General features: G+C 35.4%; 1 non-coding gene across 1 annotated transcript; it reads left to right on the forward strand.

Moving 5' to 3' along the window:
* The first annotated feature begins 5,185 nt into the window (after nt 1-5,185).
* LOC141687682 (small nucleolar RNA R71) lies at nt 5,186-5,292 on the forward strand. The gene has a single exon (XR_012561170.1). It is a non-coding gene; the product is annotated as a small nucleolar RNA R71 (small nucleolar RNA).
* Nucleotides 5,293-16,241: the final 10,949 nt, after the last annotated feature.

Here is a 16,241-nt window from a genome sequence, read left to right on the forward strand (position 1 = left end):
CTGATCATTCAGAATATAATGGAGATCTATATCTCAATATATATAGATCTAGTCGGGTCCCCGGGCACTACGGCCCATCTCGAGGCACCAGTCATCCCGGTCCTCAGGATTAAGTAAACTCAATCCCCAAAATATCACTATCCAGCCCGTAGAGTTTTTTTGATGTCAAATCATTTTGAATTCAAAACATCCCAATTCAGGGCTCGCAAATAACTCGAAAGAATGGGTATTTGCTCACGAGAGCAATCGAATTACAGGAACAATAATGAAAGGAACGTGCATAATCAGAGTAATTGCAGCGAAATGTAAAACAGTTAACTATTCTGAACTTAGAATAAGAGCGAATAAATATTTACAGTATTTAAAAGAAAATTCAAGACTACTTGCAGTATTTAAAAGAAAAATCCAGAATACTTGCCTAAATAAGCTTTAACCGCTATTGACTTTGGTTCGACTTTGATCGTTCGGCTTTATCGTCAAACTACTATCATATTCTGGATACGATCCCAACTCAGACTCTTCGGTTGGAACTTCGTTGATCTCGACGTCTAATCACTAGATCGTTCCTAGTCCGATGTCACGTCTCAGGTCTTCCGTCTAAAACCTACAGGGTTGAAATACCCTAATTCAGATAACCGCTTAAGCTTAACATCAAATCGCCACCCCATTCTACCCATACGATTTCATAACTGAATTCACATTTATATGTATTATCGAAATACACATAACAATTATGGTTCACATCTTCGAAACTCGGTTCGGTATTTATTTTCAGAAAATACGTATATTTGTTATCTCGAAAATAGGGTAATCGATTACTCACGAAATATCTTGTCATGTCACGTAAATAGGTTCATAAAGTTCAATTATATCCTCGTTCGACGTTACCGACAATTACAGGTTACGTTCTCATATTTTCGGAATTTATTTTTTCGAAAATCGGGCAGCGTTTCCTCTATTTATCGGCCTACCCGTCAAATCATTTCGACGTCAAATCGCAACCACAACACAATCCACAATCCAATCACAATCAGTTCCACAAATCCCAAACTCCGATTTGGTTAATTATTGTCATTACTTGTATTTTACATTTTTATTCGTATTTTTATTTCGCAATTTATTTTATCAACTAATTTTTATTTATTTATAATTTATAATTTAGGACTCAGATAAAAATCATCATTGCCCACCGTCGGCTCGCCGAGGCTCATCGCCGACGGCAGTAAAATTCGCGGGTTCCCGTTTATAACGGACGTCCGACACGAATCTCACCGATTAATTATTATATTCCCGCACGAATTTATTTAAATCACGAAATGTTAATCAATAGAATCCTGCAGAAAATAACATAATTAAATCAATAAAACTTTCAGAAAAACCAACGCGTGTAAACACGCGAAACATCACGAATCAATCACAGAGCAAGGCAACAGCAGCAAAACGCAGAACCAAATTAAACACTCAACTGCATAAACATCCCCTGAAGGTTCGCCCAAGCGCCACCACCCTCGCCGGAAACGGAGAGGGGCGGCGATGGGGGATAGAAACAGTGACACACAACAAAACACACACGACACACACACGACTATACACACACCCATATACACATAACACCCACACAACTGAAATAAAATAAGCCAGAACCATGAATCGAGGCGGTCGCCGAAAAAGAAACGGAGGCGGCGAACACTCACCATGGCAGGGAAGGAGGGGAAATGAAAAGGGAAATAACAGGGAATCGAAGAGAAAGAGGGAGAGGAGAAAGAACGAGAGATTTTTGCGAGAGAGTACAGCCGAGAAAGAGAGAGACAAAGATGGGATGTTTATCCCAAAAAAACAAATGAATCACACTGATGTTATGCCAATTACAAGCCGCGTGTCCAATTGATAGGACACGTGTCTTGTTTTTTCCCGACTGCTAGCCCGAATACGAGTTATTTTAATCTTCTAACGCGCAGTGTTGCGAATTATTCTTGATCAAACTAGAACCAAAATAGTTTTAAAATTTTTTAAATATCCCGAAAGTAATAAAATATACATTTTCAAAATTTTTATTACATTTTTGAAATGTGCAACAGACCCGCAATTAACGATTAAACGAATCAACGCACGGGTGAATTTAATTAGAAAAATTCCCAAAATAATTTTAAAATTCTCGAAATATTCAAAAGTTAATAAAATAAAATTTTCATGATTTTTGAAATATTTTGGAATTAAATACTAATTTTACGATTTAATAAAATCAGAAAATCATTTAAAGATAAATAATCAATGAAATATTGATTTCTAAATTTTATAAATTCCTAAAGATAATAAATAAAATTATAAAACAACAAAAATAATTTTAGGAGCAATTTTAGCATTTATGAGCATCAATATTTAAATAAAAAATCATTTTAACCACATTAAATTCATACAGCTCATTAATTAATTATAAAATTAACCTTTGCATCCAGCAATTAACAAACGATTAATAACACATCAACACATAACTGACAGAACCATCACATATTTTATTTATTGAATAATTCGATAATTACATTTACAGATCGGTTCCGAAAATAGGTTACTTAGCCGCTAAGTAACTAAAAAGAAGATATGATTTTAATATCACAATTGAATAATTATCAAAACAAACCCTCCTATAAAATACTTTATACGAAATTAAGGTAATAATGTCTCGCCTTTTGAGAATATGGGTTCTTATCGATATATAAAATGGTTTGCGTATCGATAATTTCACACCGGGACTCGTACAGGTCAAACCGTACCCCGGATCGGAAAAGTCAAAACATGAAAAGTGTTTAGAATTATCAGATTAGGTTAGGAAGGAGTTTTCGGAAGAGTTTCGGATTGTCAAAATGTAAAAATGATTGAAGTGGGACAATTTCTAATTCTAAAAAGTAATTTTTATAATTAGGTAGAATAATTATTATAATTATATAAATCCTTATAAAATCATATGATAATCCAAAAATTACCAGAAAAATACCAAAATTATCTAGATTTAATTCTGGATAATTGGAAATTAGAATATCTAAATTTTATCAGAAATAAATATTCAAATATTATTATTCATCATCAAATAATTCACCAAAATTCACACAAAACTCACATAATAATTATTTATTGATAAAAATAATTACATAATATTTCCCAGGCATTACAATTATGAAAAGCAAGAGTTGAATGAGGTACCTTCAATTCAGCAATTGCAGAACTGCTATCAGCATTTGCCATCCAGGCATAGTTCACCTCTTCTTCAGAATCTGAAGTGTCTTCCCAGTTTTTCTTCTTTGTGATAAGTGCCTGGCCTTTATCACTTTTTCCTTTCTTGCAGTCAAGAGAGATGTGGCCTCTTTCACCATAATTGTAACATTTGACATTTGAGTTGTCTCCTCTGTCAGACTTTCATCCTTTTCCTTCAGACTTTGTGAACCCTTTCTTTTTAGAACTTCCACCTTTCCTGGAAAACTTCTTGCCCTTTCTGAATTTCTTGTAGGCTATCTTTGTGATACCCTTCACCATAAGAGCACACAGTTGCATCATCTCTGCATCAACATCTACTTCAGATAAATTTTTAGATTCTGAATTATCATTATCAGAATATGATGACTCTGAATCATACTGTATGATGAGAGCCTTTCATTTGCCCCTCTTTGAGACAACCACTTTAGGAAATTCCTCCTCAGCTTTAAGTGCAACTGTATTTGACTTTCTTCCATGCCTTTTGCTCCTTTGATCCATCTCAAGTTCATGATTCATGAGCATACCATAAATTTCATCAAGAGTAGTTTCAGTAAGGTCATAGTTGTCTCTTATGGTAGTAGACTTCAAATCCCAATTTTCAGGAAGAGCGAAAAGGAGTTTTAGATTTGAATCTTCAAGTTCATATTCCTTATCCACTAGTGACAGATCATTCAAGAGTTTGGCAAACCTGTCATATAAATCAGTTAATGACTCATCATCTTTTGAGTCAAAGTGCTCATACTCTTGTGTGAGTATAGTCTTCCAGTTCTTTTTGATGGCTTCAGTTCCCTGGCATCTTCTCTCCAAAGTATCCCATATTTCTTTTGCAGTCTTGCATCCAATTACCCTGTTTGACATGACATTGTCAATTGCACTATGATGCAGATACCTTACCCTTACATCCTTGGCAATAGATGAGATGTCTTCAGGTGTGTAATCACCTTTCTCCTTTGGTATCATCTTTGCTGGTTGATCAGCAACTACAACAGAGAGCTTGGTAGTCTTATATGGTTCATCATTAATTCTATCAAGGTATTCTGGATATGTGGCTTATAGAAACATAGCCATCTTTACCTTCCATATAGGATACTCAGATGCTCTCAATATGAGAACCCTAATACTCTCATATCGACTGTGTGTTTGATTGTTTTGAGTATCTTGAGTTTTGGTGGGATTAGGTGGAGTTTGTGTTTCGTCAGACATGATTGTAAACTGGATCTTACTGTTTGTATATCAACAGAGAGGCTCTGATACCGCTTGTTAGGTCACAACAACACTATAGAAGGGGTTTGAATATAGTGTTTATACAATCAAATCGATTTAGAAAACAAGTATGTAACAGTAATCAAGTTTATTCAATATAATAAGCTCTGTTACAAAGTAGGTTAAACTACTCTCTCAGTGATGAACAATATCACTAAGAGCTGCTAGGTTACAATGAATAATGTTCTCGTGAATGATAACACATATAGTGTAAACCCTAAGCTGTGTTTATATAGTACACAGTTACAAGATATCTTCTAATTGATATGGAATATAATTTTGTCTCCTAAAATATATCAATCAGATATTATCTTCTACAAGTCTTCTAGCTGTCCAACTCTTCATGCATATCTTCCTTTGTTTTAGTCCAGATCCTCTCCTGTATATCAGCTGCATTCCTTATCTGAAGTACCCGCACTTAAGTCCTCATATAAATCATGACAGCCTTAAGTTCTGATTTAAGTTCTGACTTCAGTAAGTTCTGATTTCCAGTAATTCCTGATATTAAGTTCTGAAACTAAACACAAAAGATTAGACATGACATCACAAATATATCTAACGAGCTTCCTCATAGCTCTTTTCCCATAATACTCCACCTGATGCTGTATCGAGCATGGGTCTTGACTGTGCTCCCAAACCGTTATAGAAGCAATTGATGATCATCCAATCAGGCATTCCATGTTGAGGACACTTTCTAAGCATCTCATTGTAGCACTCCCAAGCTTCATATAAAGATTCTCATGATTGCTACGCAAATTGAGTAAGAGCATTCCTGATTGCAGCTGTCTTTGCCATATGGAAGAATTTTGAACAAGATCTTACCAAGTAGTAATCGAACCAGCTGGTAGAGAGTGTAACCAGCTCTTAGCCTTGTCCCTCAGAGAGAATGGGAATAGTCTCAGCTTCACAGCATCTTCAGAAACACCGTTAAACTTGAAGGTGTCGCAGATCTCAATGAAATCCCTAATATGCATATTGGGATCTTCCGTTGGAGAACCCCCAAACTGGATTGAATTCTGCACCCATTGAATCATGCTAGACTTTATTTCAAATGTATTAGCGGAGATGGTTGGTCTGACAATACTAGAATGAATGGCATTGATCTTCGGTTGAAAATAATCCATCAAAGCCTTCAGATTCGCTACTGGTTCTCACATTGCAACAAAAACTTCTTCTTCAACTTTTTCATCAACAAAGACACGTGATTGAGAATGCGTTCGCATACACACTCTCTAGAGTACCTGAAACATAACAAGTACCCATGTAAGTAAAATTTCTAAGTCACTGAACTTTAACGATCACAGATGACAAGTACATAAACTAAATAATTAACAACATCGAGTCCCCGACAGCGGCGCCAAAAACTTGTTAGTCGCTAAACACGCGCTAAAATTCATGCAAGTATACGCGTTCACAAGAAGTATAATATATAAATCAGATTCGTTCCCACAGAGACTGGTTTAGGTTAACTTTGTGATTTATGCACTTATGCAACAATGATATGGCTATTATTCAAGGCTAAGACAAATAGAAATTTGGGTTTTGATTATACTACGATTAACTATTGAGAATTATACTAGAGAACATTAACTAAAGAGAGTAAAGAGAGTTGAATAATATATGACACAAACATGGGATTCTAACTTCATTAAATACTTCATTCAAAGTCATTGTTCTTAACCTTAGCATGTGATGGTGATGACAACTAATTAGATAACACAAAACTAGTAAACGCCAACTTTCGTTGCACAAATACCCAACTACCAGACATCCACAAAAGAGATAGAAGCTTAATAAACACCTGTTAGGTCCCAATGTGTTTGTAGGAGGGGGGGTTGAATACAAACAGTACCAAATAATCGAATAAATGCGGAATAAAAAATGTGAAACAAAATTCAAGTTAAATAAAAATATTATTAAACTTGAAAGGTGTTACAACAACTGTATCGATTACAAGGTATTAATCTCAAATCAATTATCACAAATCTAGAATAAATTCGACATGAACTTTTTCTATTTTTGCAATAATTAGAATCAAATGCTAAACGCGATTTGAGATTAAGTTCTAGGGATTTTGATCCGCTAGATTGTTACACAAGAACAAGATAAATAATTCTAGTGGTTTGGATTTAACATTAACAAACTAGAATTTTGATCTTGATGTAAGCAGAGAAGAAAATAAAATGTTTCAAGGCGGCTGCTTTCTTTTCTTTGTTCTTGAATGTGTTCTGTATGATTGAGATTTTGAGTTGAATGACTTCTGCTTCTATTTATCAACAGCCGAATTAATTGAATTGGAATGACAATCCTTTAAGCTTGTATGACAATCGGTGAGACTATCCTTTTGAGCTAGCAAGACAATCGTTTGAACCAGCATGACTATCGGTAGGACAATCTTTTGAACTGGCATGACAATCGGTATGACAATCCAGATTGTCATGCTAGTTCATTTTCAATTGTCTTGCTGATTTAAGATTGAATTTAATCCAATTAAACTTCTGAAAATTCCTAAAATTAATTCTGAATTAATTAATCAATTAATTTAATTAATCAATAAATTAATCTTTGCAGATATAATTTATTTTCTTAATTAAATTATATGACTTAATTAATTAATAGAGAATTAATATTAACCTTGAGCAGCATCCATTCTTCTGAATATCTTCTGAAAATCACTGAGAATTATGAATCAATTCCACCACTTCAACGTTGACACTCGATGTACTGTCTGGTTCATGAGTGACTAACTTCCGTGACGTTTCTTCATGTCTTGACTTTGACACTTTGATTTTCTTCAGATTAAATCCTTGTAATTAATTGATACCCTGGCGAGATCTCTGTCACTTGATTAAATCCACGATCTTGATTTATATCACTGAGGCATGATCAACTTCTTGAACTTCTTCCAGTGAATTAACTCCTCAAGTCTGTAGATGAACCTTGTTTCTGAATCCTTTGACAGATATTACTTTGCGAGATCTCTCTGACGGTCGATCCACTATTTACTTATTACATTCTTATTTGAGTTGAGTTGAATCCTCGAATATACAAATAGGCCTATGATATATGACTTACAATCTCCCCCTATTTGTTTGTTAGACACTAACACACAAATACCTAGAGGATAACTCAACTAAAAAATAAGAAAAAGATATAAACAGAAATGCAAAGTAAATAGCAGAAAAGTTCTGGACTAGATTTAACATTTTCCAGATTCCAAGTAGATGTTCCTCTAGACTGAACATATCTTCAAGTAGTTCCATCTTCATTTGTACAACCACATTTCCTGTTGAGAAGCCCATATCTCTTGCTTCTCCCCCTATGAGAATCAACTGATTAAAGAAGATCACCTTCGTTTACCACCTCTCCCGTACAATAGGATCCGCAGATAAAAACCAATGGTACTCCCTTAACAGCTTCTTCTCTTATCAGAAAATTACCTTGTGTTTACCACCTCTCCCGTACAATAGGATCCGTAGTTACAAACAACAATGGTGTGGTGTAGTGTACATGTTTGATCTTTTTCTTACTCCCCTGCTATTTCTCCCCCTTAGTTGAGGAATCCTCCAAACTATTACTTAAGCTTTTATCTCCCCCTTAGAGAAGGAATGTATGCCGTCTTCTGAAGGAGTTCTCATATTTCACTTGGTTGGAAAAGAAATAACAAGTAGTTTTTCTTTCTTCCTCACTGTGAGTGTGTGATTGTGTTTTAGTGTACCTCACATGTGTTTCACTCTTCTCTCCACTCGTGTTTACACTCATTCTCACAAGTGTATCACTCTTCTCTCATAGCTCCATACTCCAGCTGTACCTGCAAGGAAAATCACCTTAGCCATCCTTAAGGAGGTCACAGGTGGTGCAATGGGAGTTCACAAATCCCCATCCTTGTTAAACTCGTCAGATGAATCTGAGTCATAATTTACAAGTTGCTAGTTTCCCTTTTAGGGTTCCAGATTTGAATTCTGGGAAGGTAAACAATGATCCAACAAATTTAGCATAAGGATCAAAGTTCCCTTCTAATGTCTGTGAAGACATTTCCTTGTGACTTATCAGGTAATCTCTAAATCATTGTCAACAAGTTGCCGATCTGCGCCTATGTTAGATCCACTATCCGCAGATGTATCCAGGGGATTTAAGCCTGGGGAGGTAGACACTGACCACTGACATATGGCTTTTGGATCAGTATCCTCTCCTAACACCTGTAAAGGCAATTGGTCCACTAACGAACCTTGAACAATCGAATCTGACCTTAAAATGGTCGAAACTCTTGTTTCCGTTAACTCATCCTTTGTGTGTGTAACCTTTCCTTGTGCATCAAGAATTGTTTATATTTGAAGTGGTGACACTACATCGGATACCTTGGCCGACAGGCAAAATTCAATAGACTCACCCTGTTGAGAGAATGAATCTAGTAACTGTTTTTGTGCCTTTTCAGCCATTACATCTTTTTGAGAAGATGTATGGGGGCTAGCAGTTGTCTCGGTTTAAATACTACTCATCTATGTATGAGATAGAGCTACTGGGTTGACTACAGAACCTTCCTTATGTGGTGCACAAAGGCATTATCTCCCTCACGCTCATTCATACTACATTTAGTGGTAAGAGAGTGTTGGTTGGTTCTGTTTCTGTGTTTGTCTTTACAGTCTGGGATAGACGTTGTGGGTTTTCAACCTCATGACTGTCAATGAAAAAAAGTCATTGGAGACTGAACCTGTATCACAAAATATATGGTAATAGAGAGAAAATGATTTACAATAGTGATTTCAAAAGATTTTACATGAAATAAGAAATCACTAATGTAGAAAGAAGTTTAATTTTTGTTTTTCAATATGAATGAGTTTTTGATAAAACATTGATCACTTAGGGTAAAGTGTAAGTAATTCTCATTCATGTCAAAAGCTTACAAATATCTGCAACATAATGTTAACAAGATATCATTGACCGATACTTGTCAAGTACTTTAGATACTAATTGTTATGTTGCATAAACAATATATCACTGCACATATAAAACAATATGATTGTGCCTAGTGATAAAATAGTTATAAATATGACGACTCTACTAGTTCATATAAAATTACAACTTCTGTTAGAGTGCCATACCATGTCCTTGACGATTGCTTGAGCAGTATACTAGTTCATACCAACCTAAAGTGAGATTGTGAAGAAGAGATTGCATAGTCCAATAGATCTGCAGCTGCAAAGTCCATGAACTGTGGTGCACTGACTTCCTCTTTTGACTCACCAAACAGGAGTACACTTGTACACATCTTACTAGAGTACAATTCCAAGTGTAATGTGCAGCAGGTGTCTGATATGTCGTAATATTCTCAAGTCTCGTCACTGGTGCTATATGTTAGATACTGCTTCCTGATAATAACCTAGCACAATATACAAAATTATAATGATAACATTCCCAGCTTGCAAACAGCCATATCCCTCAGATAAACCTTTGCTGTTATCTCCAAAGGTAACCATGGGGCCAGCTTTCTCAATCCATATTTGATAGCAGGGCTCTATCTCCGGTCATATGTCTTGATGATTCACTGTCAAGAATCCACACTACCGGTTACACCTGTTTAATGCCCTGCACTAGAAATTGATTAGACCTTCTTCGGAACCCAAACTTGGTTGGGCCCGGCATACTTGTAGAACTGTCCTTTGTCAGGCAAAACAACATTTTTAATTTTAATTGCCTCAACTTTCTCAATGACTGAACATTTGACCTTGTAAACAGCGTTAACAAATTGCTGTTTAAGCTTAGGCACAAATGTCTCCTTTCTAGCCTTAGAAGGACTAGCAGTCTTAGACCTATCATGCTTCTTGTTATTCACATGCTGACGAGGAGTAGTCTTATCATTAGACACATGCTTACCATTAAAATAAGCATACATCATATTAAAAGCACAAGACATACAATTAGCAACACCACATGCTTTATGAGAGTGATTAACAGCAGGCAATTTATGCATGGTAGACATGGCATTATTGTTATCCAACTCATGTGTGTCTGAGTTAGTCTCAGTTGCTTTCACAACTTTGACTGGAACTTTCGACTCACTTGACTTGGAAACAATCTTCTCATTAGCATGATCCTCAGCACGTATTTCTTCTTGAATAACAGAAGAGGTCGCATCAAATGGTTCAGCAATTGATGCTTTATAGAGGGGTTCATCAACACCCTTAAGCACATGTGGTACTTCCCTCCCTTTAGCACATACATGAGGAGGGGAGTTTATGCCTAATTCTCCAATAGCAGCATTGTAATCATAACCTATTCCAGATGTTTGATTAACAGCTTGCTTACTGTAGAACTCTTTAGCCTTCGAACAAGAATTGAAGTAGGCTCTAAACTTAGTCTCAAGACCGGTGATCTTGTCTTTGAGAATAGTTTCGAGTTTATAATAACAGTCAACTCTATTCTCTAGAAAAGATACATGTTCTTTTAATTTGTCTTGATTAATGTGCACAAGTCTTAATTCATTGACCTCTTTCTCAAGGTCTGTGATCTGTAAACTTAACAGTTCATTATCACGACGTGCACAATCTAAGTTACCTCTTAGATGATAAACCATTTCAGCATCAGAAAGTTTTACCTTTTTTCTTGACGATGAAGCTTTTCCATCAATAGCCATAAGAGCAAGATTTCCTTCTTCTTCATCTTCACTATCAGTATCGTCCCAGCTTCTTCCCTTTGCCAGATAAGCCCTTTCAGAGTTCTTTCTTACTTGCTTTGGCTTCCTACATTCTGTGGCAAAGTGTCCCAACTCATTGCAGTTATAGCATCTAATGGTGCTCCGATCAACCATCCCTGTTTTGTACCCACCACTGCTGGTGTTAGAGGATGAAGATCCACCTTTCTGGAATTTGTTGTAGTTGGACTTGTACTTAAGCTTGGGATTCCTCCTGAATCTGACATGGGAGAATCTCTTGACAATTTGGGCCATTGATTCATCTTCCAATTGCTCCAGCTCTTCCAAGGAATAAAAATCATCACTTGATTGATTTGTAGTAGGAGGATCATATTCTGCTACTAACTCATTTTCCTCACCCTTGGAAAACCGTACCATTCTTTCTAACTGTTGAGATTGTTGTTGTTGTTGACCTTCAGCTACAAGTGCATTAGATGTGCTGACCATTCTATCCTTCCCGTAGACTTCCTTCTGTTGAATCTGCTCCAACTCATAAGTTTTTAACACTCCATAGAGCCTGTCCAAAGAAATCTCACTCAGATCTCTAGCTTCTCTAATGGCAGTGATTCTATGTTCAAGATGAGCTGGCAGTGTTAAAAGGAACTTTTTGTTGACCTCCCTGATTGAATAATACTTTCCATTGATGTTCAGGTTGTTGATCAACGCATTGTACCTCTCAAACACTTCAGTAATTCCTTCTCCTGGATTTGATTTGAAATGTTCATATTCAGAGGTTAGGATTTCCAACTTGTTCTCCCTAACTTCCTCTGTGCCTTCATTAATTACCTCAATAGTTTCCCACATGTGTTTAGAATTTTTACAGTTCATCACATGTCTGTTCATCAAGGGATCAAGGGAATCAATTAATATTAATTGAAGGCTGGCATCCAAGGAGGCTTCTTCCTTCTCAGCAGGAGTAAAATCTTCGGGCTCTTTTGGATAGGTTCTAGCTTTAGTAGTCACCACACCATCTATTATTACCTCCGGTTCAATAACCATCGGAGTTTTTATACCCTTCTTTAACAAGTTTGAATATTTGGGATTTGTAACTTGTAAAAATAATAGCATCTTCTTCTTCCACATGATATAATTCTCTTTATCAAATTGTGGAATTTTAACGGTTCTAACTTTATGTGAAGTCATTATGAATTTTTGAATAAATAAAAATTCAAGGAGTTGAAAAATCACAAAAGTCTAGGATCTTGATTTGTTCGTTAATCAGAAGGCTCTGATACCAATTGTTAGGTCCCAATGTGTTTGTAGAAGGGGGGGTTGAATACAAACAGTACCAAATAATCGAATAAATGCGGAATAAAAAATGTGAAACAAAATTCAAGTTAAATAAAAATATTATTAAACTTGAAAGGTGTTACAACAACTGTATCGATTACAAGGTATTAATCTCAAATCAATTATCACAAATCTAGAATAAATTCGACATGAACTTTTTCTATTTTTGCAATAATTAGAATCAAATGCTAAACGCGATTTGAGATTAAGTTCTAGGGATTTTGATCCTCTAGATTGTTACACAAGAACAAGATAAATAATTCTAGTGGTTTGGATTTAACATTAACAAACTAGAATTTTGATCTTGATGTAAGCAGAGAAGAAAATAAAATGTTTCAAGGCGGCTGCTTTCTTTTCTTTGTTCTTGAATGTGTTCTGTATGATTGAGATTTTGAGTTGAATGACTTCTGCTTCTATTTATCAACAGCCGAATTAATTGAATTGGAATGACAATCCTTTAAGCTTGTATGACAATCGGTGAGACTATCCTTTTGAGCTAGCAAGACAATCGTTTGAACCAGCATGACTAAAGGTAGGACAATCTTTTGAACTGGCATGACAATCGGCATGACAATCCAGATTGTCATGCTAGTTCATTTTCAATTGTCTTGCTGATTTAAGATTGAATTTAATCCAATTAAACTTCTGAAAATTCCTAAAATTAATTCTGAATTAATTAATCAATTAATTTAATTAATCAATAAATTAATCTTTGCAGATATAATTTATTTTCTTAATTAAATTATATGACTTAATTAATTAATAGAGAATTAATATTAACCCTGAGCAGCATCCATTCTTCTGAATATCTTCTGAAAATCACTGAGAATTATGAATCAATTCCACCACTTCAACGTTGACACTCGATGTACTGTCTGGTTCATGAGTGACTAACTTCCGTGACGTTTCTTCATGTCTTGACTTTGACACTTTGATTTTCTTCAGATTAAATCCTTGTAATTAATTGATACCCTGGCGAGATCTCTGTCACTTGATTAAATCCACGATCTTGATTTATATCACTGAGGCATGATCAACTTCTTGAACTTCTCCAGTGAATTAACTCCTCAAGTCTGTAGATGAACCTTGTTTCTGAATCCTTTGATAGATATTACTTTGCGAGATCTCTCTGACGGTCGATCCACTATTTACTTATTACATTCTTATTTGAGTTGAGTTGAATCCTCGAATATACAAATAGGCCTATGATATATGACTTACAACACCAATTATATTGAGACCCTATATGTCTATAGAATTTGATAACATAAAGGTTTAATGTGCAAGTTATCTATCGTTATTACATAGGGCAAGTAAGATGGTTAAAATTAACTACGAATCATGAATAATAATTATACATGAACCTATGCTAGCATGGCAAGTTCTAAATCTCTATATTCATTTTTGCTTCAATAGAGATTAATATGCTATCGTATATGTTAGCTACACACATAAGACAAATAAGCACAACCAATACTAGGATGTCAATCAATCACCACACACCAAGATATTGCAATAAATTAACTATAGAAATCCATAAGTAAATCCGTTAGAATCCCACGATAACGATTAGCTCATAATCGAACTCATCGTTACCATTGGTTCCAATGAAAACATGATAATAAACAATATAAGAGTACTAGGGTTCAAGAAAAATCGAAAACAAGCATCCAAGTATCAACTATATTGAAGAATACAAAAGTCTTCTTCTCCATAGCCGTCTCGTGCTCTCTAGGTCTTCTTATTGCTCTCCCAGGTCTCCTTGTTGTTAAAAACATCGTTTTATTGGTATATATAGGCTCCAGGATGACCAGAACTCTCAAAATCTTCAATTTCGACTAAAATCAAGTTTCTGGTGCAAAAACCGGGCGCGGGCACACTGTTACAGGGCGCGGCCGCGCTGGAATAGTGTTTTCAGCGGCGCGGGCACGATGACTCTGGCGCCGCCGTGCTAACATTCTAGAAAAATTCTGACAATTCTTCTTTTGGCTGTATCTTGAGTTCTGCTCGTCAGAATCAGGCGCTTCAACTGCCCACGCGAAGCGAACGAGATTATCTACTACGTGAAAATGGCCTAAGCTTCCAATTCTGATATCTTTTCAGCATACTTCTTTGAAAAACTCTTTTTTTTATTTAACTGATGCCTGAAATGCAATAACACAAAAACACATCAAAAATACCAAAAACTTGATTCAAAAACACCAACTTAAGCCTATAATGAAGCGTTCGAAGTAGATATAAAATCCACTTATCACCTTTAGCTTACGAGCTCGCCTTGCCTCCTAATCTGCAACAAGTGCACAATGTGTTCCACATGTCAATGCTAAGAAAATACCATGCTGATGCGCGACATATGATAGAGTACGAGCAGGTAGATTTACAACCAGACCTGACCTACGTTGAGCAACCAGTAAGGGTAATAGACCAGAAAGAACAAGTGCTGAGGAATAAGACTTTGAAGCTGGTAGAATCTTGTGGAGAAATCAAAATGTTGAAGAGTCAACTTGGGAACTAGAAGACGCAATGAGGAATAGATATCCCCACCAATTTTCTAATTGATTCCGGGAGAGAATCCTTGTTAGAAGGGAAGACTGTAATAACTCAAAACTTTTAAGACTTTGTAAAATGCTTAATAAATAGTAACCCTGACATATGGGAAAAACATTTTAGCCCACACTAAGATGTGCATGAGAAATTGAGTTTCGGAGTTGATAACATGATTATACGTACCAAATGAGTGTATGTAAATGCTATTAGTTTTCGAAGAAAACGAACTTTGAAAAATGTCCGTATTTACGAACCATCAAGAATTACGGGAATCATAATATAATTACGAATTTAAAACCCTACAGATTTATATCCAAGAACGGTACTTCAAAACATAAAGAATATAGATGAAAGGAATTACACCGCGAACCGTTTACGAGAAATTATTACGAAAACAATTAAGCGACCGAGCAAATGCGTAAACGAATAAATAAACGTATCGAATCAAACTAACTAAACTAATTAACTATCGTAAGAAACTAACCATGGTTAAATCATTAAATAGTAACCTAGCTATGTAGAAATGATGACCTAAAGCTAGGAATAGTAAGGCTTAAAACCTAAGACTAAATAGATTAGCTTGTAACCTAGGAAGCTAGCAAGATATGTCCTAAGATATGCCAAGATTTCCTAGTCCTAGGATATATACTAAAAGATACATAAATATACAACATAATCTTTCAAGAGAAGCAAGCAAGAAGCACACAAAAATCTCTCTCTTCCTCCCAATCTTCTTCATTCGGCCTTCTTCAAAAAAAGGAAGATTATCAAATTCAAAACCCTAAGTTCTAGTCATGGAAAAAATCCCCCATTAATTCCCAAGATTCATACATCCTAAAATAAGGTAAGATAAATTTTTAAGCTCATGTCATTGAGGTTTGATGGGTGAAATAAATTCAAGAAAGATGATAATGAATAGTATAAATCTTAACTTTTCTTTGGCTTCTTCATTTTAATGATTGATCTAGGTTTCAAAAACCCTACCAAGCATTCCCAAGACTTCACTACCATCAAAAACACATCTCAAGCTTTCAAGAAAGTTATAAATCTTTGACCCATCTTTATTTAAGGTTTAAGTTCAAGAATCTTTTGAAACCTAGTTATAAACTTAGTTTTAGTGGTTGAGTTGTTGTAATCTTGATGTTTAATTAATTAGTTTTAAGGTTGATAATTTTTGCCTCAAGAACATGATTTTCTTGAG

This window comes from Apium graveolens, chromosome 9 (assembly GCF_009905375.1).
Source record: "Apium graveolens cultivar Ventura chromosome 9, ASM990537v1, whole genome shotgun sequence".
NCBI classification, from domain to species: domain Eukaryota; kingdom Viridiplantae; phylum Streptophyta; class Magnoliopsida; order Apiales; family Apiaceae; genus Apium; species Apium graveolens.